The 27,795-nt window shown below is 39.6% G+C and overlaps 1 protein-coding gene and 1 long non-coding RNA gene across 9 annotated transcripts in view; both read right to left on the reverse strand.

Annotated features, from left to right (window-relative positions):
• LOC309653961 (ELKS/Rab6-interacting/CAST family member 1-like) overlaps window positions 1–27,795 on the reverse strand; it is a 110,280-nt gene that overhangs the window by 73,439 nt on the left and 9,046 nt on the right. The gene's annotated exons all lie outside the window — the stretch shown is intronic.
• Window positions 1,080–14,335, reverse strand: LOC309653964. Of its 8 annotated transcripts, XR_014259684.1 has the most exons (6): window positions 12,692–13,943; window positions 10,810–10,899; window positions 10,132–10,213; window positions 6,293–6,417; window positions 4,766–4,939; window positions 1,080–1,476 (listed from the first exon to the last, which is right to left on the reverse strand). It is a non-coding gene; the product is annotated as an uncharacterized lncRNA (long non-coding RNA). The 8 variants fall into 8 exon arrangements; XR_014259679.1 differs by lacking the exons at window positions 6,293–6,417; window positions 10,132–10,213; window positions 12,692–13,943 and adding exons at window positions 6,042–6,138; window positions 14,312–14,329; XR_014259683.1 differs by lacking the exon at window positions 10,132–10,213.

Raw genomic sequence — 27,795 nt, forward strand, 5'->3', positions numbered from 1 at the left:
TACCATCAGAGGACTCTGGGAACGGTCTTAGATCAGGGGTGGCCGGGGCCAGGGAGTATCTTTGGCTTTGTGGGCCATTAGGTCTCTGTCACAACTACTCGACGCAAAAGGAGCCAGAGAAAATTCATGAATGAACTGGTCTGGCTGTGGTCCAATCACTTATTTACAAAAACAGGCGGCTGGCTACAGTTTGCTGACCCTTCTCTTAGACCATTCATCATACCATTAAAAAAGAGACATTAATGCCTGCTATTTGTCACCTCACTAAGGCTATGTCTCAATCAGGCAATTGACCCAATGAAAATCCTCCCAACACCATGAAACATCACTCTCATCAAGAGGATAAAGTCAAGGTTGTGTCTGCCCTCCCTCAAGCAAGAACAGATGGAATTTACATGAGAGGATGCAGTCTAAGCCAGAGAGTAGAAGCACACTGTATTTTAATGTACAAGACGCACTGTATTTTAAAGGACAAGCACACTGTATTTTAAAGGACAAGAATGAGGTGGGAACTATAAGATGCTGGTGGAGATCGTGGCGGGTTTTCTTTATGCAGTGGATTTTCTACGGCCCCCAAAACTCTTCCTGCATCCTGGGAATTACTAGCTCAGACCACCATATCATTTTTCCCGGTACCTATTGTTATATTCTTTTTTTTACTCCCTCATGAGGATGATTGATGCTCAGCTGAATTCAGAGGAGCGTTTGATTTGCCTGCCATCCTCTGGGAATACCCCTGCTAAATGCAGGAAAAGTCACTCAACATCAAAGATCATTCAGCCACGGATGTGAGAGCTACTGTCACCTTATAAAGCTTACAATAGCCAGCGTCCTCTTACAATTTTCCCCAGCGCAAGCTACAGAGGTGGGGAGGGTTGGAGGGAGCACGGGTTAATACAGTGGAATTTCCTTTGGCACCAGCTCCAAGCAGTCTTTTAACAGAGATGTTTAATTGATCTTTATTGAGCAGAACCTTCCCTTCTGCTTATAAAAGAAATGATCACTTTTCCCTCGGGTTCCATCTGGAGAAGTTAATAGCCCCAGTTTTCTCTTACAGCAGAGATACTTAATGACTGGGAGACTATCATAAGTAGAGTTTATTGTCCAAAATACAAACCCAGTTCTAATCAACCTGCACAGTGAGATTGCCTTGCTTGTATCTGTTGATACCTGGAGGAGCTTTTCCCAACTGACGAGCGCATTGTTCTTTCCACTCAGGCTCTGCTGTCCAGTTAACAAATTGGATAGCGAGGTAATCTATAGGCCTTTGCCAAAGACTGCTGAGGATGCCCTAATGTGTATCAATTTGATCCTCACATGCAGTAGCTCCCAGATGAGGCCCGAGAGCGGAGCCATAATCATTTGCGTACACGGTGCAGGAATATTTTGCAGGTGTGAATACGATCATTGCAATACTTCCAGGATACAGAGACACTTCCGGGATTCAGTACAAAGACAGCCGTTACTGCTTGGCAGCTATGAAGAGTGATGGAAAAACAAACAAACAAAAGTAATACTTACAGAGTTCCTTTAGCTCTTTTATAAAGGGCTTTATTGATACTAGCGTTACTTTTTGAAATAACTTCCAAACACAACAAGCAGGTATTAATATTTCCGTTTTAGAGCTAGGAAATTTTGTATTAAATGTTCTGACTGCTGTGCTCCTTGAGGACTAGATTTAGCAGTAAACTAGAGGCTAGGACTTGCTGCTACAGTAAACTCTTACTATTTGGGAATTTGTTCTAGAGATACAAATTTCCTGGGTCTTTTTCTTTGTCCTCTCCTCCTTCTGGCTGCCGGCTTTCCCCACCTGCCACCTGCCACGCCCTCCCCAGCCCTCCAAGTTGCCATCCTGGCATGGCAGGCACCGTGACCATGATTTCTGAACCACATTTTGGAACCTGTAGTATGAAAAATACCAGTGTTCTTAGGTGGACAAGAGGACAGAATTTTTGAAACCATGATTGTCCACAAAAATCGGAGATATGTGATCACTCTTATAGTGTCGCTCTAGCATATTCTCCAATGACGAGCAAAGGAAGGTGTGGAAGGGAAGCACCTACCATTTACTGACACCGTTAATAGGAATATACTCAAGGCAGGTGTAAGGCCCGGGCCTGAGGTCTTCCCGGGAATGTGAGAGGGAAGGAGGAGGGAGGCTTTATACCTGAGATATTGGATTCCTTTTTTCCCCCCATTTTACTGAGATATAATTGTCATATAATTTTATATTAATTTCAGGTGTACAACATAGTAATTTGATATGTGTATAAACTGCAAAATAATTTCCACAATAAGTTTAGTTAACATTTACCGCCTCACATAGTTACAATTTTTTTCTTGTGATGAGAACTTTTAAGATCTATACTCTTAGCAACTTTCAAATTAAAAAACAGTATTGTTCGGTGCTTTGTGTCCACCTAGAGGGGTGGGATAGGGAGGGTGGGAGGGAGATGCAAGAGGGAGGAGATATGGGGATATAGGTATATGTATAGCTGATTCACTTTGTTATACAGCAGAAACTAACACACCATTGGTAAAGCAATTATACTCCAATAAAGATGTTTAAAAAAAAAAGAAAACAGTATTTTTAACTATAGTCATCACGCTGTACATTACATCCCCAGGAGTTGTTTCTCTTATAACTGCAAGTTTGTACCTTTTGACCACCTTTCCCATCCCCCCTACTCCCACCTCTGGCAACCACTAAACTGTTCTCTGTTTCTATGAGCTCAGTTTTCTTCGATTTGTATACGTGAGATCATACAGTATTTGTCTTTTCTAATTTCACTTAGAGTAATGGCCTCAAGGTCTGTCCTGGCTTTTTTTTGCATCTGGTATCACAGTTAAACATGGTTAGAACCATGTTGGTGTTGTTACCAGGTCCTTGTCAGGTGTCATGGGCTGAGTTGTGTCCACCACGGAATTCACAGGATGAAGCCCTAAACCCCAGTACCTCAGCATGTGACTGTATTGGGAGATCAGGCCTTTAAAGAGTAATTAAGTTAAAATGAGGCCATTAGGGTGGATCCCAGTCCAATCTGACTGGTGTCCTTATAAGGAATGCAGATTAGACACACAGAGAGACACCAGGCCTGCCCAGAGGGTGAAAGCCCTGTGAGGACACAGGGAGAAGGCGGCGCTCTGCAAGCCAAGGAGAGAGGCTGGAGCAGGCTCTTCCCTCAGGAGTCTCAGAGGAAACCAACCCTGCTGACAACTTGACCTTGGACTTCCAGCCTCCAGAACGGTGAGAAATAAATTTCTGTGGTTTAAGCTACCCAGACTGTGGTGTTTTGTTATGACAGCCCTAGCAAACTCATACAGATACCAAAAATTAACGTGGAATGAGGCCTGGAACACCTACCGCTTACACGTTGTTTGCTACATGCCAAATACATGCCAAATACTAACTCGATCCTCACCATGGCCCTATGAAGTGGGCACTATTGTTCTCACCCCCATCTTACAGACAAGAAAACTGAGGCACAGAGATGTTCAGTGAATTGCCTAAGGCCATACATCTGACATGTGGAAAAGCTGGAATTTGAACCCAGTCACCAGTCTCAGAGTTCACTGTTTTGTCTCAATTTTCTACCTGTTATCCCCCAACTGATCATCCCCAAACCTTCCAAAACTGGTTCAGGAGGCAGCGTGGAAAGCAAACCTGAGGATACTGTGCCCCACTCTTGAGAGGCAACGACTCACAACCTGGGAAGCTTAGGAGGGACAAGGAAAGCTGGTTCATCTCAGAGGCCCATGGATGGAAGGAAGAGACACCTGGGCCTGGTGAACCGAGGGCCTGGAGGCAGGAAGGCTTTTCCCATGTTGGCTGTCACCCTGATCCACAGCTCTGCCATCAGGTAGCCTTGGGTTCCTCCAGGCACACTGGCCCTATGAGTACATGATGTACTACAGGCTGCTGGAGCATACTGGATGTAGAGTCAGAAATGGTTCACTCCCTCTCCAGCACTCATTTCTCCAGAACAAGCAGGGAAAAGATACCAGAGACAGGGAGGTTCACCTTCATCCTCTAGACCCGGGTTTCTCAGCCCCGGCTCTCGTGACATTTTGAGCTAGGCAATGTGTGACTTTGTTTCTTTGTTGTGTGTGACTGCCATGTGCGCTGTAGGATGTTTAGCAGCATCCCTGTCCTTACCTACTAGATGCCAGTAACACATCAGCTACTTGTGACAACCAAAAGTGTCTCCAGATATTGCCAAATATCCCCGAGGGGACAAAATCACCCCCACTGAGAAGCACTTCTCTAAGAGAAACAGAAAAAGGTACTTCCTCAAGACACCATTTCCATCTGTCAGAAGGCTGTCGTAATAATATATGCAAACATTCTACATTTATGGTGTTGTACAGTGCACAACCTGCCCAACTGCCCATGGTCATCCACCTCCTCCCTCCCTCTCCTCAAGCTTCACAGGAAAATGAGGCTAATCTGCCCTACACTTTATCGTTCCATTCTACTTTCCCATATTTCTGAGATACCATAAGGAACCCGAGGGCTTCCTGGTCTAAACTTGGGGTTCAGTTCGGGATTGACCTTTCTCCACCCTGAGGTAAGGATTAAGAAAATAAAACCTGTGCTGATCCTTCTGATTTTCTAGTTCAGCCATTAATGTGACAGGCATGAGGTGCTGATAAAGTGGCCAATTTATTCAATCCCTTTAATGGAGAGAAAAAGTTTAAACTTTTATTGGTTTAGCTTGCCCCAAAAGCAACTATCAAATGTTGGCAGGATACAACGAAGGCTTACCTTGTTAACATAGTTAAGTCTCTCTCTCTCTCAGAACTAGCCCATTTAGCTCCAGGTTCCTTAGCGCACCCGACGCACTTACACAGCATTTAAGAGCTTTACACAACTGGAAGGTCACATCTTTATTTCTTATCGCAGGAACACGACTTCTGTAAACTTTATTTCTGTCACAACCTAAAGCAAAATTATTGTAAAATGAGTGATTTAAACCGTACATTTTATCATCATTAAAAAGCACCTTAAAGGAAAAAAAAAAAAGCATCTGCTCTGTGCTAAGGATAAGAAACGACTCCTGCCCTTAAAGCCTGCATTAAGGAGGGACGTGAAAATTGGAATCACATGAGATAAAGAAGCATAACCTTTATGCACAGAGGTTCCTTGGAGGCAAAATGTTATATCTAAGTGACAGCTTCATGATAACCCTGAAGCAGAATCTAAAAAGCTGAGGCTATGCAGAGGTGGAGTAGGAGGTGCATTAACTGCACAGGGAGCACCTGTGCAAAGACACTCAAGCCTGACACCTGCTGGGCACTGTAAATACTGCAGGTGGGGATGACTAAAGGCCAGGGGTCCAAGTGTGAGAACAGACAGAAAGGAAAATAGACATGTTGGCGGAAGCAAGCCTGGGAGACAGCGTGGCTTGTATCCCACAGGTGATGAGGCCTGGGGTTACCACTGGCTAAGTAAGGGTGCCTCCGCTGATTAGAAAAAGGTGCCCCGCTGCTGAAGGACCAATTAGATAAAGGGAGTGATCCCCAAAAGCTCCCCTTCCTCAGGGCCAAAGAGCCCCAGGAGGCTTGGCCGAGCACAGTTCAGACTACACGCCTCTGTGCAGAGCACACGCTGGGCGGCTAGTATGCACTAACTCTGTGTGGGCAAGCCATTAGCAGCATTATTTTAAGCGTATCTTTCTATGTTAGAAGATCACTCAACCCGAGTAGGCAGATGAACTTAGAGGAACTGAGCCCAGGGGCCGCGAAACCACCCGGGAGCTTCTGCCATAGTCCGGGCAAAATGTAATATGGATGAAGAAGCAAATTGAGGAGGAGGCCAAAATCTACGAGCTAGACCCACTGGATTGAAGACATAAAGTTCACTGAAGGAACTCTGAAGAGAACGGGCTCTGCAATAAACTTTTCTTACATTCAATGTAAAATATTAGGCAAAATTAAGTACAGTGGCCTTTAAGGTCCTTTCAGCTCTAATTTCTTTTGATTTCTAACTTATTACTCTGGTTAAGTAAAGTCCCTTCAGAGGTACAGAACAGTTCCTACACCTGCAATGGATGCAAAGAATAATCTGACTTCTCTTCACCAGGGGATGAGTTGAACTGTCCTTGCAGAAGAGATAACAGATGGTGTGAACCCCAGATCCTAGAAAAAGGCCAGGCACACGATAAGTATTCAGCTTTTTGAAAACAAATGAACAATCATTTCCTCTCCTAGATCTTCACACCCTTCCTCTGCTGGCTACTTTCTTTCAGCTTATAAACATCCTCAAGTATACCCACTTAAAAAACTCTCAGACCTATGATTCTTTGGATCTTCTTGTGGGTAACTTAAGTCTCTCCCATGCCTTCAAACTCTTAGAGGAAAACATAGGCAGAACACTCTATGACATAAATCACAGCAAGATCCTTTTTGACCCACCTCCTAGAGAAATGGAAATAAAAACACAAATAAACAAATGGGACCTAATGAAACTTAAAAGCTTTTGCACAGCAAAGGAAACCATAAACAAGACCAAAAGACAACCCTCAGAATGGGAGAAAATATTTGCAAATGAAGCAACTGACAAAGGATTAATCTCCAAGATTTACAAGCAGCTCATGCAGCTTAATAACAAAAAAACAAACAACCCAATCCAAAGATGGGCAGAAGACCTAAACAGACATTTCTCCAAAGAAGATATACAGATTGCCAACAGACACATGAAAGAATGCTCAACATCATTAATCATTAGAGAAATGCAAATCAAAACTACAATGAGATATCACCTCACACCAGTCAGAATGGCCATCATGAAAATATCTAGAAACAATAAATGCTGGAGAGGATGTGGAGAAAAGGGAACCCTCTTGCACTGTTGGTGGGAATGTAAATTAATACAGCCACTATGGAGAACAGTATGGAGGTTCCTTAAAAAACTAAAAATAGAACTACCATACGACCCAGCAATCCCACTACTGGACATATACCCTGAGAAAACCATAATTCAAAAAGAGTCATGTACCAAAATGTTCATTGCAGCTCTATTTACAATAGGCAGGACATGGAAGCAACCTAAGTGTCCATCATCGGATGAATGGATAAAGAAGATGTGGCATATATATACAATGGAATATTACTCAGCCATAAAAAGAAATGAAATGGAGGTATTTGTAGTGAGGTGGATGGAGTTAGAGTCTGTCATACAGAGTGAAGTAAGTCAGAAAGAGAAAAACAAATACAGTATGCTAACACATATATATGGAATCTAAGGGGAAAAAAAAGGTCATGAAGAACCTAGTGGCAAGACGGGAATAAAGACACAGACCTACTAGAGAATGGACTTGAGGCTATGGGGAGAGGGAAGGGTAAGATGTGACAGGGTGAGAGAGTGGCATGGACATATATACACTACCAAATGTAAAACAGATAGCTACTGGGAAGCAGCCGCATAGCACAGGGAGATCAGCTCGGTGCTTTGTGAACACCTAGAGGCGGGGGATAGGGAGGGTGGGAGGGAGGGAGATACAAGAGGGAAGAGATATGGGAACATATGTATATGTATAACTGATTCACTTTGTTATAAAGCAGAAACTAACACACCATTGTAAAGCAATTATACTTCAATAAAGATGTTTAAAAAAAAAAATGTTGACCCTGATTTATCTAAGTAGTGGCAGTTCATTTAAATTTTATGTTTTTCTTTGTAGTTTTTCCCCTTTTTCCCCAACATCTTGGAATAAGAAGTTTCACAGTGAAAAAAAAAGTTGTTGCTAAAAATCAGGTTAACTAAAATGCCTATTTGTGCTACTGTGAGTCATTTAAATTCATCAGTACTCTTAGAAAACTTTTAATAACAAGAGATATGTGTTCCAGGAGGACAGTTACCATTAGAATATTTATCTCATTTGGAGAAGATCATCCAATAGAAATCCCCTCAACCTTACTGAAATAAATGCACTAGAACAGTTTAGTCACTAAAAGACATGCCTTGAAAACATTAAAGCATTTACAACTTCAACTGCTGCAGTTGAATATAATTCCAAAGATACTCAAATTTTAGAAATGTAAGGCTGGCATGATATCACCTGACCAGAGTAAAAACAATGGTTTCCTCCTTGGCTCTTGCATCAGATGTCAATTCCCACCCTTGCCCCACTTCCACCTGCTCTATTTTTTAATCACACTGGTGGATCTCAAAATATTTCCCTATGAAAATAAAAGGTATAGAAAATTATCGCTGGTTTTTGATACGATAATTTAATAGGGCTATCTGGATTAGGCTGAAGATGATCTTAAAATAAAGAAAAAATATTGCTAGGTAAATTAAAGGAGAAAACTAGGAGATATGATTAAATTACTGAGGGATTATTTTAAAGTCTTTAAGACACTGGAGGAAAACAGATGAAGTTTTCCAATTAATTATATCTATTCATTAGCACAGGTTCGGCATTACTTCAAATTTCTGTTGGGAAAGCAGCTCCAGTTGCTATATACAATACAAAAAAACATTTAAAAAGCATCTTAGTCACACTGACCTCTTCTTGATTAGTCCTAATATAGCAGATTTTAATATGTGCAAAGTCTTCCCAATAAAATGGGTAAGTTGTGATGTATTAAAAGGAATACAATGCATCTTTTTCTAAAACAAGAAAACTAATTATACATATGTGTATATATACACACCCACATATATATATTAAATTATACACACACATACACCATACACACAAGCAGAGAACCCCAAATTAGATAGAACTGGCCAATAAAGTAGATTATATCTCCCTGGAAGTCACAGAAATGCAAAATAAGACAATGCTATTAATTAAGTAGAAAACTGGAACACAAAATTACATATAAAATTATATAATTATATGTTAAGTTTTGTGTGCATTTGCGCGTGTCAAAAACCAAATGAAACATACTAACATATTAACTGGTTGGTGTTACGGATGTTTAGAGATTAATGTTTTTTCATTTGAAAATTTCCTCATAGAAAATGGTCGTGTATTATTGACTGTGTATTATTTTTATAAGAAGAACTTACTTCGAATTTCTAAAAAGGAGTAACAGATATATGCTTGCATAAAATGTCAACAGAGTCTATTCTAATTCTGAAACAAGTTGAAAAAATATTTTCTCAAGACATTCGGCAAGTATCAGCTAAAATTAAATAGACAAGTCATCTAACTTTGTGTTCAGCTTGGCTTTCTTCATCTTCTGTAATAACCACATTTGTGGAACAAATTCCTATCAAAGGTTCAGACCTAAACAAAAACTACTGAGTAAAAAACACATCTGTTTTGGCTTTTTCTCCGAATAGTTCCCAGTACTTGTTAAAATTGAGATCTTTATATTAAACTACACGCACAAATAAACCCTACCAGGACCAAATGTTACAAAATACAGCATGAGGCAAAGCAAATATATTTCACGACAGTGAACTAGGTACCTTCAGGAACAACTTCATTTCTTTTAAGCCATCGCGAGAAAACTGCCAATAAAATCATGTCCAGCTTTTTATTCTACAATGTTTTGAATTTCCCTAAAAACATCAAAATATTTCCTATTTCCTCAGTTAATAACCATTTCTAGATTCTGACATGGCACTTTATGTGGGCAGTAAAGAAATATTAAAGCAAGCGGAAGAGTGATTAAAAGCAGTGACTAATGTCGGAGAGAGCTGGGTCTGAATCTTCAGTCCTGACTCCTAATTTTATGGTCATTAGAAATTCCTTAACTCCCCCTGAACATTACCTTTCTCACACATAAAATGACAGTAGTAATATTACACCATAGAATTGGAAGGTTAAGTCAGATCACATATATATAACTCTTAAATTACTATATTAATTATATTAAGCAAGCAAAGCTATGCTAACTAAAAGAAAACAGCCAATGGTATTGATTCCCAAGGAAATGGAGGGAAGTAATGAAGGAATCCTTCAGCCTTTGAATAATAGTCAAGTTTTTCTGTTTGTTTGACCTATTTCCATCTGAATAAGTCAAAGGCGAAAAAGAAATCAATCATGAAGTCCAGTCTGGAGATAATTCAAGAAATCAAGAGATTATATTACAACTAAGTCATGCAACTCAGGTGGAATCAGTAAACAGATTTTAAAACAAACTGGGTCTGGGTAATAAGTAGGAAAACAATACTGTTGCATAGGTCTCTTGGGTCTTTGCTGAGGTCCACAAATTCTCACAACTTCCGGTGACTAAACAAGTGCCTATCACTTCCCTAAGGAATGGGAAATAAAAGCAATAGGAATAATTAAACTTGGTCCATGACCAAAGGTAGAGTAACAATCTCTAGAAAAGAAGCTTACTGGTCAATACTCTTCAACCTCAAATTTGATTTCTCACTGAGATACCAAGAAAAGTGTTTGAGTTTGGCAATCCCAAGAAACTGACATTTTCAAGTCAATTATGATACAGTTTGGACCTTACCAAGTTTCTAAATGTACATGTTGTAAAAAAAAAAAAAAAAAAAAAAAAAAGGCATACCACCGAAATAGATGTGGGTAGTGGCAAATCGCTATGTTAGAACACTGAACCTGATTCAATTTCAGCCAGATACGTTATATTCTGCTCAAATTCAGCCTGTCTCAGATATTTACTGAGAATAACATTAAATTAACACCAGGTTGGGGGTGAAGGGTTTAGCCTTACTGACCCATACAATAACTGGTCTTGAGAACACTAGGAACACTGTTGATTCTGTACCCCTTATACTCATTGAAAGAAACCAACATTTCCAGGGAAGTCAAGACCAATTTGTCTTGCCAGATGCTTAGAACAAGGAATTACAAAAGGACAGTTTAGAATATACTCCACCTTCCTGGGTCATGTGTTGCTGTCATCAAAGGAAAAACTCATTTTTTCCTCTTTTGGAGGAGAGGGGGTGAACAGGTGGTGGTTGTTTACCTGAATACAGAATAGACTAGTATGAATAAAATAGAATGAAAAGATGGTTGAGAAAATACATAAATAGAAAAGTCTGAGCTGGAAGTTTCTGGTCCCTTTCTTTCCGGTCAGCCTGTACTTTGGTCCTAATGTATATGACAGTGTCCCAAAATGCTTAGTCTACATTCATCAGGATTATGTGCATGTTGCATCTAGAGCACTTAGAGCAAAATTTTTCTTCAAAGAATTTTACCTTTAGGTTGAAAAGAAATATGTTCCTTGTAACATGGTATAGAAAAATATTCCACAAATGGGACTTCCCTGGTGGTGCAGTGGTTAAGAATCCACCTGCCAATGCAGGGGACACGGGTTCGAGCCCTGGTCCAGGAAGATCCCACATGCTGTGGAGCAACTAAGGTCGTGCACCACAACTACTGAGCCTGCGTTCTAGAGCCCACGAGCCACAACTACCGAGCCCAGGTGCCACAACTACTGAAGCCCATGCGCCTAGAGCCCGTGCTCCACAACAAGAGAAGCCACCGCAGTGAGAAGTCCGTGCATCACAAGGAAGAGTAGCCCCCGCTCGCCACAACTAGAGAAAGCCCGCGCACAGCAACAAAGACCCAACGCAGCCAAAAATAAATACATAAAATAAATTTATTTTTAAAAAAATTCCACAAAATAAATCTGATCATCAGCGGAATAAAATTTCTGTGCTGCCTATTTTATGCCAAGGGCTATTCTAAGTACTGTAAACAAACGTAAACAAACACAACCTTTGGACCAGAAACCAGGTTCTTCAAAGGACACTTGAAAACCTGAGATCCTTCAGGCATCCCATAAAGTTTGTTTCTTTAACCCAAATTTCACAAAAAGGCAAAAATAATCATATTCAATCTGAGTAATTTAACCATGAGAAAAGTGCCCAACGCAGAGAAGGTTATACCTAAATATTTGTTTAGTGAATAAAAGACACAAGAGGTGAACTGCTACACTACAACTGGCCAAGACTAGAGCAAGAACAATTATCAGAAATATACAGGTTAAAGAATTTCTCTAGTCAGAAAAAAAAAAAAAAAAGCTAGATATTTTTAAATGTCTGAATGTTTGTTTCACGGGGTTAGAAGGCAACATAAGGAGAAGTGGTTCAGTACCCTGGATAGCTCCAGGGAGGCACAGTTTCTCATGTCCCAGATCTACTTAGTTGCTCGTGTCTTCCAGCTGCCATTTCCCTGTTAAAGGGCTCTGTCATTTTTAAGCCAGATTCATGCCCCATAAAAACAGAGTAGACTCCTCAACCCCATCCTCACCCCGAAACACATGGAACAAATACGCACACAGAGAAGTCTAGCCTGTTCGTCAAAAAGAGTATCTTCTGTCCTGACCAGGGAATAAACCTGTCACTTCAGAAAACTGATCCAGGAAGTCTTATCTCTTGCTGTGTGACAGCTGATCCTGAGAGGGCTCACCGCCCGGATCTAGAGTAAGGGTTTACCCACGGGATCGATAAAGTAGCTATCTTCGAGTTGAAGTAAAACGTATTACCACACCATAATTCAGTGTTATAAACTCAAATCAATAAATCTCTTTCTGAAGAAGACTCTACCGGAAGCATAGTACCTCTCCATAACATTCACATAAGTGAAGCAACTTACCCATGAGCTATGACTACAAAGTCGTGGTAATGATTATAAAGTAACAAGAACTGTAAAGTAAAATGACACCATTTCATATCTCAAAACTATACAGAGCTAAAGTAAAATACTGACAAACAAAAGAGCCTCATCTTTACTATTCTACTTATTTTGCTTACCTACTGAGTTCCTAAATCTTTGCTTGTTACTATACCATAGCAGTCATCTTATGGTTGGACATTTATTTGCATAGTTTCTCCCATACTAGATTGCAAATTTCTTGATAGGAGGGATCATGTATCATTCACCATGGCCAATGGTATCCTGGACACAGTAAATGTTCAATAACTGTTTATTGAACTAAACTGAGTTGAAGTAACTCATCTCTGGTTTATGAAACTTCTGTTTTCATAGCGATATGAGTGGGAGCCATCCCAGGACACAATCATGTCACCGTAGAGAAAAAGGAAGAGTTGTTGGTTCTTATAGTAAACGTAACAAAGAGATTTGGGGCATCTGGAAATATTTACCCCATAAAGAATCCTATGAGAGAAAGTAATACAAACCATACCTTCCTTTCTGCTGAGAAATCACAGAAGATTCTATTTATGTCGTATTTTTCAATCCCCAAAGACTGTATTATGAGGGAGAGAAATATAAAAACAATTGAACCCTTGAGGAAAACACAGGTCAAAAGAGATTCCTTTTAAAGAAAGAAAAAGGAGGCAGGGAAGAAAAGCAAAGGGGGAGAGGAGGAGGGAGGGAGGGAAGGAGAAAGGACGAAAAGAAAGATGATGCTGTTAAAAGTGATGCTGGAGAGTAATGAAAGTTATGTCTTGACAGATGGTGAGAAGGTTAGGAAAAGCAGCACCACCCAAAAACTGTACAAGTAGAAAATAAGCTTATTCTTGTTGGTCCATGGATTATATTACACGGAATAGAGGAATGGTGGGTATGTATGTTTGTTCGTTTGTTTGAAGATTACTTGTTGGGCAAATGCTTCCAGGAAATGCTTTGGGAGAGTTCACTTAGATATCTTGCAACAGACGCTCAACTTCAATCATCTCAAAAACTGCCCAAGTTTTCCAAGGCAAATCCACATTGTATGCTCAGTCTCACCAAATTCATATACGCTGTCCATTTTTATTCTTACGTAAAATTTATCTTACATGAAATTATCAAGTGTTTTAAAATAGTTATTAAGAGTTTGGAGCACTCATGTTAGAAAATTAAGTGTTACCACGTGAGGCTCCTTTTTTTTTTTTTTTTTGAGGCCCCTTTTTAATTCAGGACGTTTTCCATTTTACTGGGAATCAATTCTGTCTGGTGTTTCTAATCCAGCATGTTAAAAAATCATCCTACAAGGCCTCTGATCTTGTTTAAACACTAAAATTTCACAGTACAGATCCAAATTTCCATAAAAGTGACTCTGCTAGTAAATGCATTTCATCGTCCCCTCCATCTGCAAAGAATAGATTTTTCTTTTCTACCTCAAGAACACCTAATCCTTACATTTTAAGGAACAGTACTTGAGTGCTTTTACTGCCAAAAGTCTCATTGTAATATAGCTGGAATATTCCCCTGTGAGTACTAGTTAGTGCTATTGCTTGTTCACACATGCTTTTTTAATTTCAAGTATGATTAGTTATAGGCAAGTCACTGAATATTTAAATTTGGTACAGATAGGTTTTCAAACTACCTGTGAACAGAAGCCTGTAAATTAGAGGGAGTGTGGGAATATGAAATCTGAGCAGAGCTGTTTCAAATCTGGCTGTTGTACATTATGCTCCCTTCCTTACCTGTAACACCTGCTTTCTGCGGAACCAGAAGTCTGTGTCTCCTGTGGCTTAGGTTTTAGACCGGGGTGAGCATTGTAACAGCCTCACCATAATGTCTGGCATGTTCCAGACTCCCCTGTGGTTGAGAATATGCATAAGTTGAGATGGAGCAGGGAACAGCAGAATCTTCAAAGCCGAGAGAGAAGTCCAGAGACCACAGGGAGACCTCAATGCCCATTACAGGCTTAAAGAAAATAAAAATAAAACTCTAGAATAGTATTGACTTGCTAAAACCCAAAATGAACATAAGTATTAAATTTTTACTAAACTGTAAATCAAACCTTAACAAAAACCTAAGTCATCAGTTAAAAAGGAAACCAAACTGTTGTAATTCTAAACCCAGAGGCAGTAGTGCGGTGTGAGATAAAATGCGTGAGACCAAAAATTGGCAAGTTCTGGATTCTTTTTCCTATTCTGTTTCTTCTGAAATGTACCACCGAGCATATCACTTAACCCTCCTAGACCCTGGATTTCCATTTTTTCATCTGTAAAACAAAGAATCTGGACTAGAAAAGAACTAAACTTGCTTCCAGAAATAAACAGGCATTTCATTCCATTTGAACTCAAATCTGACTTGCACTTGAACAGTTCTAAAAAGAGAGAACACTTTGTGTCTTTTAGAAATGTGTTATAAGTTTCCGAAGTTAAACTCTAGTTCCTTATGAGGGTAATATGCGTTTTTCTTTCAAAACAATTCCAGATGATAGGAATGAGGACAAAGACCTGAAGAAGTGAAAATATATATATATATGAATCTACGTGTGGGTATATGTATCTCCAGTTCCAGAGTATATTCTCATTTTCTTCCAAAATCCTGCAAAGTTATACAAAGTAGAGCATAAGGGCCAACATAGCGGCTCCTGGCTTGAGGTATGTCTCCTTCACCACTCCTCTGAGTAAACCAAGGAGCCAGAACATGTCAGCAGCAGGAGAAAGCTTCCTGCAACATCATACGAGAAAAGGCCCATATCAGAGTCTAAAACTAGGCTGCCAAGAATTGCACTTAAGTTGTCGGAACCACAAAGGACAAGGTATCTGCCGCTCCTCTCCTACTGTATTCCATGGTCTTATAATCAGGGACAAAACTACAGCCAGCCTGTACTCAGAGCTGTGGTCCTGCCCTGGCAGCTTGAAATCCTAGTCAGACAGGCCACATGATGCTAATGGAGAAGTCTAAAACATTTAGCAGCGTCAGAAATGAAAAACAGCTCAAGAAAACCCAATGAGGATCCAAGCACTGAGAATGACGTATTTCCTAATGACCAAATCCAAGTTTGGTCCACTGAGACATAGGCCGTCTCTTAGAGTGAAATACCTTAGACAACATTAATTAATATTGTGAGTGATGGTTGTTAAAAAGCAAGGCAGAAGAAATATTCAAAGTTTAACCTCAAGGAACATGTGTAAACCATAGCTTTGAGAGGAGGTGGCAAACATATAGGTGACTTCCCTGTTCTGTTTATATAGCAAACAGTCCTAAGCAATAACATTAGTCTTTTCTATAGTACCTGGCTCTCAGTTCCACAGTCTTTCTCAACAGCCAGGCCTTACTAATCAACCTGAATTGGCATGAGAAAGAAAACCTATTTACCCCTTTTCCTATAGGAGAAAAGGGCCCTGTGTGTGGAGAACTGTGAAGCCTTGTTAGTCCTTTGGGCTTCACCATTAACCAGTTAGACAAGTCACTTTGTAATTCAAGGCCTCTCCACCCTTAAGAATAAAATTTCGAGTAGGGGTGGACTATCTCTAAGTTTCCTTTGTGTGTTCAAGCCTCATATATTTATAATCTTAAGCGATGGGGAGTATCTATGACGACTGAAAAAAGCATGACTATCCCATAACTCAAAGAAATAAAGTTACTCATTGAAGTTATCAATTATCGTTATTTTTTTTCCTCCTGAAGAGCTGCAGATACTAATTACAAGATTCTTTGTCCAACAGTGGTTATTTAAGCCAGGAAATATATTCTAATCCAACTCCTTCACAGATGAGGAATTCGATTTTCAGAAAGGTTAACTGATTTGCATAATGTCATGCCAGTAAATCTGAATACCCAGATTATGATTATCAACACCAAGGTTATTAGCACAATTATTAGTTTTTGTGGAGTTTACAGAGTGGTTTCCAAACTGCAAACCCAAATCTATTGACAAGCCAGTACCTCTCCTCCATCATGGTCTCGTTTGTGGTGATTTCTTTGTACCTGAATACATTTAAGGTGCCTACATTCTTTCGATTCCTTCTGATTCCTTTTGATTCCTTATTCATTGAGCACATTGTACTCATCCATTCATACCTGCAATTTGCCAGTTTCCCAATTTAGCATCTCTGAAATATTTACTAGTGGGGAGTATACTTCTTTACCGCATCATAACTGTGCAAAGTAAGACCTTATCTAACACAAGCCCTGTGGAACCCAAAGGGCAACCATTTACTGCTACCTTTTTGTCTGTTGTCTTTTACCTGCATGTAGTTGCTGTTTATGCTTCCTTGAGCGGAAATTAATTAACTCCCTAAAAATCATCATGATACGGCATAAAATGATCTTAATACGTCACTGTGTCTGTTGTCTAAGCTTGAATCCAATTTTCAAGTGCTTTATGTTGATTTGATAAGCAAGAAGAGGCATTTCAGGTTGTACATGAAATAAATGAACATAAATTCACCAAGTGACCATATTCCTGTGGGAGCAAAAGGAGGCATGGTATTTAGCATAAATGAGTGTAAGTGGTGAGTTAGATAAGTAGTCAGGAGACCCGAATTCCATCCTCAACTTTCACACTAAAGGTACAAACTTGCACAACTTTCCTCACTTCCTTGAGCCCCAACTAAAAGTGAGGGAGTTCAACTCGCTTTTCTAAGATTAGATTCATATCGATCATTTTATGACTACCATGGGCAGCCCTGAATACCCCCTCCTCTGCATGTATGGCAGCTCTTCTGGGCAGTTATCTAATACTTCACGTGGCAGCGCACACCAGCCCCTGTGCTGTGCTTCGCCAGGATGGCCCACTGCCAGACCAGCAGGCACAGCCTCCGGCCCTATGACAAATCCCAAGCATCCCAGGGCAGCAGTCAGTAGCAGCCTGCTTCAACAAAACCTAAGAAAACAAAACTTCTCATCTTCACCTTCAGTCTTTACTACACGGGACAAATTTAAGACCTTAATGGCTACTTTTTCCTCCAGTGTAAAGTGCCAGGCCAGCTGGCTCTAAAATACTTCATAAAGCAGGCAAAAAGCCCCAATTCCATAGGCATGTATCACTGCACTAAGAAGGGACCTTGGAGAGTTTTAATATTAAAAACTGAGACCCACAGAATGGAGATGTTAGGACTAGAACCAAGCGTTCTTGATTCCAAACCGGTGTGCTCCCAAGGGGAATTTATCAAAGTACAGAGAGAATTCACAACTTCTTACTTCAGTGGATTTTAGTGGGTGTTTCTGTAACACATCATGCAATCTAGTGTTTTCTTAACATTCATGGTGAAAATTTTAGAAATCTCCACATCTTGATTGTTATAGTGAAGCAGTACAGTAATGAGACAAAGCATTTGTTCTCGAGCTAAAATCACGTCTCCTTCACTTATATTTGGCCAAGTTAACTTCTTTGCACTTCTTTTCGCCGTCTGAAAAATGGCATTAAAAATGCTTTCAAATTATTTTTGAAAGTTAAAGACAGATAGCTAATGTAGCATTAGTAGTGCTGTGCCTTCACACATTCCTTAATGGAGTCAAAAGACATATGTTGTCTGACGGTCACAACAAATCTTACAAATTAAAGTATCTCTTCAATGTGGCCTGATATCCCAGTTGGCCCTTGGGCTAACATCCTAAGATGCACTAGTGACCTTGAGGACATTTCCTGCAAAGGTCCTGGACTGATACTGTTCTTTGTTTCCAGGACTCTTAGAACCAAGCTGCATGGAAATATGACTGGGGATTTGAGAAGATATTTTGTTTTTTAAACACAAGTTTAAATAAACTTAAGTAATGGAAATAAAAGAAAGTTCTTATTTTTTTTTTTTAATCTCAAGATGGTACAGGAGAGGCTTCAAATGTACCACTTCCTGGTCATGTAGAAATAATTTCTGAGAACATTAATCTCAAGTCAGCAATTTAAACCAACACACGTGTGCATTCATTATAAAAACAAATATCAGCTGCAAGACGTATTATTCAATGTAGGATCAGACAACTAGTCCTTAATACCTTACCTGTCTAGTAGAAATCACTACAATGCAACTTATTTTTACTGTGTATAATGTCACTCTAATTTACCTGGAAAGGATTAAATTGTGTTCAGCATTTTCTTTTTAAGAAGCATGAACTCGTTAAATTTAAAAGTTTTTTAGTCAAAATGTTTATAACATAGAATCCTAAAATAGTTTTCTCCTGATATTCTGCCTTCCTCTATATGTACAAGCAGTCATATGTGATGATCTGACTGGACCTGTTTAGAAAGAAAAGGCAACTCTGCCCAAGAAGCTACTTTGCATGAACCTGAGATGTGGTGGAAGAAGGAAAATCACTGGACTGACTGAAGCAGACGGAGTGATGATTAGGGATCAATGAAAATAGAACAGTAAACTGAGGGCCATGAATCCTGGCACAGCAAACAGGAGTAAATGAAAGTTTTCAGGAAAATAGTTATGTGGGATGCATATGCAGTCAACTAACCTTTGACCATGGTGGCCAAAACACAAAATGGGGAAAGGATAGTCTATTCAATAACTGGTGTTAGGAAAATTGATACCCACATGCGAAAGAATACCATAGACAAAACTTAACTTGAAATGGATTAAGGACTTAAATGTAAGACCTGAAACCATAAAACTTCTAGAAGAAAACATAGGTGGTAAGCTATTTGACATAGGTCTTCGCCATATCTTTCTGGATTTGACACCAAAAGCACAAGCAATAAAAGCAAAAATAAACAAGTAGAACTACATCAAACTAAAAAGTTTCTGCACAGCAAAGGAAGCAACCAACAAAAGGAAAAGGCAACCTATAGAATGTGAGAAAACATTTGCAAACTACCTATCAGATGAGGGATTAATATCCAAAGCATGCAAAGAACTCATATGCCTCAATAGCAAAATTAAAAAAAAAAAATCCAATTAAACAGTGGGCAGAGGACCTGAATAGACAGTTCCCCAAAGAAGACATACAAATGACCAACGGATATATGAAAAGGTGCTCAACATCACTAATCATCAGGGAAATGCAAATCAAAACCACAATGAGATATGACCTCACTACCTATTATAATGTTTATTATGAAAAAAGACAAGAGATAACAAATCTTGGTGAGGATATGAATAAAGGGAACCCTTGTACACTGTGGGTGAGAATGTGAATTGGTGCAGTCACTATGGAAAACAGTATGGCGGTTACTCAAAAAGTTAAACATAGAACTACCGAATGATCCGGCAATCCCACTTCTGGATACATATCCAAAGGAAGTGAAATCAGTATCCCAAAGAGATATCTGCATTCCCATGTTCGCTGCAGTATTATGACAATAGCCAAGATAAGGAAACCTGTGTCCATCAATGAACGAAGAAAGAATATGTGGTATATATATTCAATGGAATATTATTTAGCTATAAAAAAGAAGGAAATCCTGTCATTTGTGACAACATGAATGAACTCGGAGGGCATTATGTTAAATGGAAAAAGTCAGACTGAGAAAGACAAATGCTACATGGTATCAGTTACATGTGCAATCTTAAAAAAAAAAGAAAAAAATTGAACTAATAGAAACAGAATAGAAGGGTCCATGCCAGGGTCTGGGAGATGAGGAAAACGTTGGTCAAACGTACAAACTTTCACTTTTAAGAAGAATATGAGTAAGTTCTGAGGATCCAATGTACAACATGGTTACAGTAGTTAATAATACTGTCTTGTATACTTGAAATTTGCTGAAATAGACTTTAAGCATTCTCACCACCAAAAAACAAAACAAAAAAAAAAACAAAACAAGGGTATGGGGGTAGAGGGGAACTATGTGAGGTGATGAAAATGTTAATTAACTTCATCAGGACAAGTATTTCCCAATGTCTAGGTGTATCAAATCAGTTTGTACACTTTAAATATATACAATTTTATTTGTCAATTATACCTCAAGAAAGCTGGGAAAACAAGAACTAAATAAATATTTAGTAAATGAAAAAAAGTTATGAGGTAGGTGTTTAGGAAATATTAATTTGGAAACACTGTACAGACAGGACTAGAGCAGACAGGTACTGCAAACAAGGAAGTAACCTCTCTCTTCTTCTATGGCAATAAACTAAGAGTACCCATGCCTGACAGCAATTCATCAGCAATGTCCCAAAATTCAGATTCCCAAGAGAAAGAACAAACGAATAGGAGAGAAGAGATGCTACGTATATCCTCAGCCCATAGCTTTATCTGTTTTCAGGCTACAAACCAGTTTCTTACAGTCCCCTGGGAATAGGAACATGAACCTGCAGGAGGATAATGGCTGCTTTAACGTCTCTCTCTAAGCTCATCAACGATGTGCTAATAGTTTATACATTTAAGCCAGACACTCGTAACTCATTTTCAGTGGTGCAATTGTCTAATAAATTGTTGGAAACTTTGAAAAATCTTCAGTGTTCCATAAAAATGAAGCCTTTTCACAATCATTGAAACCAGTAATGCAAAACAAATGTATTTCCTTGATAAATTTAGTTTTAAGTAAGCTTTAATTTATATGCTAAATTTTTTAATTTAGTTCAAGTTTTGGCAGAGACATGTTTATTTTAATTGTTGGCCTTCAAAACTCTAGCTTAGGAATAAGCATCTGCTTCTTTTCAATTTTCCGCATAAACTGGATAAATTTCTTCAAGTTGCAAATGAGGGGTGAACATACACTGTATTGCTTCTGGAAAGGTTACAAACTTGCAGCACTTTTTGTGAATCCTTTATGAGAGATCTTACAGCATTACCCTTAAATCTTAACTAGGGTTCTTATATGTACTTACATTTAAGCTGTTTTCAAAGAACATAATACATTAGCATCTAGACCTTGTGCCCAAATATCCCTCTTTGGAGCACTTGTCGAATACTCTAATAAATTTTGAACTCCTCTCATTGCTTTATAGAGATTCACAAAACACATGGATCCTTTCTCTAAGATGAAAAACCTCCCAGAGGAAAAGCACAAACACAGCCTCAGCCCACCTATATTGGAGACCCTGTAACCAATCTGACAAACATACAGTGCGTATTTCTCCAGCTATAGCCTTTGGAAGAAATCAATAAAACTTGCAGAAAATTAAAGTTAGAGCTCTTGAAACACTGTAGGAGGTAACATTCATCCTTTGCAAATACCTTAAGAAAACTGACTTCTGAGAGAATCCAATCCCTATTATAAAATATTCTTCCTTCACCAGTAATGGCAACACTGGTAAAGGCACTGCTAAGCATGTTTGCACTCATCTGAACCAAGCAGGCATAGAACCTAGGTAACAACGCCCACTGGCTATTAATATGATTGAAGCTATCTGTGAATTGGGACTCAGTTGATATTAAGATGTAAAACCCCTGAAAATCTACAAGAGCCTTTTCTTCTGGGGTGTTTTATTTCGTCGGTTTCTTTTTCAGTCTACCTTTTAAGGTATTACCCAATCGCCATGTTATGTATGGTGTCTAGCCATGGTACTGATGTTCATGATTCCATGAAATGGCATCTTTGCTTTACAAAGTATCAGGGTTATAACAGAGAGAGTGGTGAAGGACTAAGAAACATACTTTAATAGAGCCAGTTAACTTGCTGGACACCAACATCCAGTCAGGAGCCTCAAGTAACATCTCTGCCCAAAAGTTTCAATTGCTAAATAGCAAGGGAATAATACCAAGGCCCAATCACAGAGTAGCAAATACCAGGGGCCTGGGAAAATCCCAAGAGAATAGCTTCAATGGCAGTGATTCTCAAATGTTCAAGGTACACAAGAATCACCTGATGAATGTGTAAAAGCAGTTTCTGAGGCCGATCCTCTGAGATTTTAATTCAGCAGGTCAGGCGAGGTCCATGAATTTATAGTTCTAACACGGCTGGCGGAACCAGAGCTGCTGCTCTGAGGAACACACTTTGAGAACCACTGCCCCACCACTATTAAATCAGAGTCGGCAGTCTTCTAAAAGGCAAGGTGATTTGCATGTTCATTAAAGTTTGAGAATCACTGCTTTAGGAAATGAGGCAACAGGTTTGTTTGGTTTTTTCCTTCTTCCTGTGATATCAGGATAGGGAGATGGTGAAAAGAGATGTTTTCAAAAGAATGTAAGTGCTTAAATCACACTCTTTGTCATGAAACAAACCTATCTGGCCACCTTGCTCACCTTCCTCAATGAAGCATCACTCACTCCTTCCTTTATCCATCCTCACTGTACCTTACCTAGGGCTCACAAGGAGACAGAGGTCCCATATGAACTTCAGATCTGCATGTTATAGATTTCCCGGGAAAATCTAGAATTCATATAATTGTTTTTCTAGTCAATAAAAATTACACTGGCATTAAACAAAGAATCAAGTTTGAATTACACACGTTTAGAAAACTTTTCATGTAAATAACTTCACAAGAAATTCACAGAAGAATATTTTTTTAGACTGATTGGCAACAGGGCCACGACAAGAGCAAGAAATGTCAACAGAGTGGCCTCCTGTGGTCACCCATGTCTCAGAGATGGAGGAAGGAAAGATAGCCTCTTGACTGATTTGCACTGTATGTAATTTTACATTACATGTAATTACGTGGACTAAACCAAGTGTAACACAGAAGACTAAACATGCTATCATTCCATGTGATGAGCCTCTACAAAGAGGAAAAAACAGAAGAAAAAAACACTTTTTTTTCTACTTTAATTTTGTACCTATATGAGATGATGAATGGTCACTAAACTTACTGTGATAATCATTTCATGATGTATGTAAGTCAAAGCACTACGCTATATACCTTAAACTTTTACAGTGCTGTATGTCAATTATATCTCAGTAAAACCGGAAGGTAAAAAAAAAGTGGAAGATGTGAATATATCAAGCCTTGGCAATGGGAAAGGCCTAAGTCCACGTGACTAATCACACCTCCTTCTTGCTGATTCATGCTATTGTAGATTCAGCAGCTCCAGCAGCAAAACAGCTTATCTGTTAATAAGCTACAGAAAGAAGAGCCCCAAGTCCCATCACGCACTGCACAAATGTGATTTGAACTGGCAAACATCTCCCAATCCACCACAACAACCCCTTGCCTCGCTTACCTGAAACTTTCACACATACCGCATCTCCCCAATTATTTCCATAATCAGTGAGCCTATTGCTGATCTAAAACCTGACACATACATGAGTAGATTCCAGGTCTGTTAAGTACCAGGAGCAAAGGAGGACACAGAAAAACACCGCATTTAGTCTCATTTTCTCTGAGAAATGCAGTGCACTGCAAGACAGCACTGGACTGAGAACACGGAACCAAGGTTCTAACACCAGTTTTTCTACCAGATACCTTGAAGCAAGTCACTTGGCCTCTTTCATCTCATTTCTTTCGAGATTAGACTACATTATCATTCAGATACTTCCATATCTAGGAGTCTGTGATTACGCTGAGTATCCATGCTATTAGAAAGCCAAAGAAACAGCTACTCAGAAGCACATGGAAAATAACCATCTTGGATGAGACTTAAGAGCTGCAGTGGCACTAGCTCCACACAAGGCATCCTCATCCCAGGTCAGAACTCGGTACTGCAGGCTGCCCAGAAACTGGGGCATATAATAAGGTTTATTCATATGAGCATCCTTCCTAACTTATTCAACCAGAAGTCTTTCATGAATACCACCCAGATGCTGAAATTAGGATCGCCATCCTTAGGTATCAGGGATTAAAGTATGATCCAAAGAGTTCAAGTTGCCTCCAAGATGTCTGCAACTGCATGGAAGTTGAAGGCCTCACTCACCTCATTCCCACCACATCCTGCAAATCCTTTTCTTAGAAGGAAATCAGAAACTCCCTTTCTTGAAGACAGATGGGTAATTCCTGTACAACCATCTATGAGACTGCCTGCATGGGGCCTCCTTGTTTGAAGACTACAGAGATTTTAAATTAAAAGAACCATCTATGTCAACTCTGCCTAGATGATGTGTTCAAAGGGAAGACTCAAAGCAGCAAACTAGAGGGAACTTTTCGTTTACTTATTTCTAAAAAGCCAAATAAACCCTCTAGGAATGGTTATCTGTCATTTCCTTTCTCAGCACCCACTGTTCCTTCTTCTGGCTGCAGTCACAATTTTTATTTGCAAACCATGACTACCGCCCTCAGTGGACCCATGTCTTCTGTCCCAGGGTTCCTTTTCCTCTAAGAATTTTATGATCTGCATGAATCACTTTGCATAGATAACTAAAATTGATCATTAAAATCTGAAATTTAAAAAAAAAAAAACGAGCATGCAACACCCTGTTCTCATTTTGCTTCAAGGATACTCCTACTGAGCTCATGGAGCTGAAAGCTGCAAAAACTTGAAGGATCCTCCTCTCAGGTTGAAAGACTAGGACATGAAGTACCCAAGTATGCCACACAGAGTTCAAGAAAAGGAATACAGCCAGATCTTCCAACTAAGTATCAGGAAGAAATCGGAGGTAGGGAAAAGAATTGGGGTAGCTCAGCAGTAGCCTTTTTCTTAACGTCAGAACCCTGATTTTTATTCCGAAACAAGACTATAAAACAACATTTCCCAGACATTCTCGCATGGAGGTGTAATCATGTGACTGTGTCTGGGCCAATGACCTGCAAGAACAAGTGTTATGCTGGCTTCCAAAAGGCTCTGGCAAAAGTCCAACTTAATGAAATGAAAATGTCTGATTAGACCTTGACTTGTCCTGACCACTCTGGTCACAGGGAAAGCAGTCTTATTGACTCATCATGTCATTTCGCTCAACTATTAATGCAAGGAGTATCATGAGGAAGAAAGAACTGCTTGCAAATGTACAAAATAAGCAACAAATACCCCTGTCAACAGTATTAAATTATTTCTCAATCACACACTACAGGTTATATCACAGTAGTTACAATGATGGAGGCCACTGGGTCCTCACCAACAAAAAGACTGGTTCTTCCACTTTTAGGACAGTTATTTAGAGCAGAGGTCCCCAACCCCCCAGGAACCTGGCCGCACAGCAAGAGGTGAGTGGCGGGGAGCGAGCGAAGCTTCATCTGCCGCTTCCCATCACTCACATTACCACCTGAACCATACCCCCAACCCCCCGTCCGTGGAAAAATTGTCTTCCACGAAACTGGTCCCTGGTGCCAAAATGGTTAGGGACCGCTGATCTAGAGGACTACAGGGCACTCAGCGTTTATCAGGAGTCTGTGCTTTCATAGAATCTACTCTTCAGTAAGTCTACAAATCTTTTATCCTTGGCCCTAAAAGCCAAAATCAGGGTTGTACTTTATTATCATCAAGGTGTTTAGGAATTTCTGGTGAAAATAAAAGTTTACACTCATATTAAAAGTGAATAAATGTTTCTGAATCTACCTTTCATCTTTGGTTAATATGTTTCTTACTAAACAAGCCAAATTCATAAAGGAAAAGACAGGTTACCTCATAACACTTTCTTTTCCACTAAAGCAGTAAAGACCCACACTAACACTGCATTTTTTTACTTCCAAATTCTATACATCAGGCTTCTCACAGAAACTTTCACTTCAGCCAGTGGAATACCTTGCAGGAGGCAGGCACTCAAGAAATATTTGTTAAGGTGACTTGAACATAGTAACACATTAGGTGAACATTATAGGAAGTTAGCCTAAGGGCTCTTCACTGAGAAGAAAACAGCTTTTTACCATGTTCTTTATTGCCAAGTGAAAGGATATACATATATAGCCTTGTTCGCTCAAAATGTACCCTCTCCACATCACTGACATCCTGTAAATGTCCATAAATCACAACTGGTCCTTGTCATGAGAAAAACTGTGTGTCAACTTGAGTGTGTCTGCCTTAAAAGACAGGTGCAAGGGTGAAATCAAACATATTTAAGTGCTTGGGAAAGAAACACTGCTCTACAGAAGCAAGGGACTATTAGGGGCAGGAATTATAAACATATACACCTTTTATAGCAATAGACTCCAGACAGGAAATCAGGATGAGACTGGTCTATCCTGGCATTCATTTCATAGAGCTTAGTTTTGTCTGATGAATATTTAAACCCAAAGCACTGCAGTGGTAGTGCCAATATATGTCATATTTTCAGCTGCATCTCCTTTCTGGACTAGGAGCGCCCCTAACTACTCATAAGCCTTAAAATCCTAATTATCGGGTAGACCAGCGGCAGACTGGAGTGACACGAAATTAAGGTTGACTTTTAAGAAAATAGGCACATGTCTTGTACTGCTCTATTAGATACACTTTGGCATTTTGCAGAGCCCAAATGAATTACAGAAGAGACACAGGTACTGTTCATACATCACATGCCTTCTAAAAATTCTGGAAGACGTGGGGAGTCCCACGTCATTTCTTTGGGACTAGAGACGTTGCCAAGGACTAAAACTGATGATGCATAGAAGGAGAACCCTCCAAAACTAACTCCTCTGCTTTGCTGACCCAAAGGAAGCCAAAGGAAAGAGACTCTCTCACTCCAAGTAACTCCCTAAACTAACAATGTTTAGAAAAAACAAGTATTTTCAAGGTGGTTCAGAGTTGGAGGATAGCAGGCAGAGAGTAGAAACTGACTTGGATTTGATTATGGGGTCACGAGAAAGGATGAGAAATGTTCATTTTTAGTTGTTACTGAAGTTTTTATAAAATCCCAAGACATTCATTAGAACTTTACTAATTAAGACACGTAACCCACACACAACTAGACTACAAGTACTTATAATACATGTTTTTGGTTTTTGTTTTTTGAGAAAGAAATCTCAACTACCAAAGGTTCACCAGCTGCAGGACTTCAAAGGCAGTAATAGGAGCAATGGTCTCCAATGACTCAATTTGGAAAGAAAAATCTCTCACACAACCCACCCATTAGACAAGATGACATATACATCTACTTCAGGACACCTTACGTTTTGGATGAATAGCCTTGAATTTACTTCACAGCCAATAGCTTGCCAGAGAAAACTTCGAGTTGGATCCTATTACTTAATACACTAAATCCACAGCTCAAAGTCCATCTCACTGGATAATTGAATATAACTAGCGATGGGAATTAAAACTGAGGATGCCAGCAGCCCTGATTTCACTGTTATTATTTGTACTGTGTGAAATGATTTTCATATTGGCAAGTATGGGATCTCTGAAACTGTGCACTCTTCCTATCTACCATGGTACATACGATTATTTGCCCATGCACGCTCTGAGGGGCAATGCGGTACAATGAAAGGAGCCCTGAGCTTGAGTCAAAACCAGTTCTAGTGCCAGCTCTGCCACTATCTGGCTGAAGACCTTGGACCACACTTTA

This window comes from Balaenoptera physalus, assembly GCF_965194825.1.
Source record: "Balaenoptera physalus genome assembly, contig: HAP1_SCAFFOLD_1557, whole genome shotgun sequence".
In the NCBI taxonomy this organism is placed as follows: Eukaryota; Metazoa; Chordata; class Mammalia; order Artiodactyla; family Balaenopteridae; genus Balaenoptera; species Balaenoptera physalus.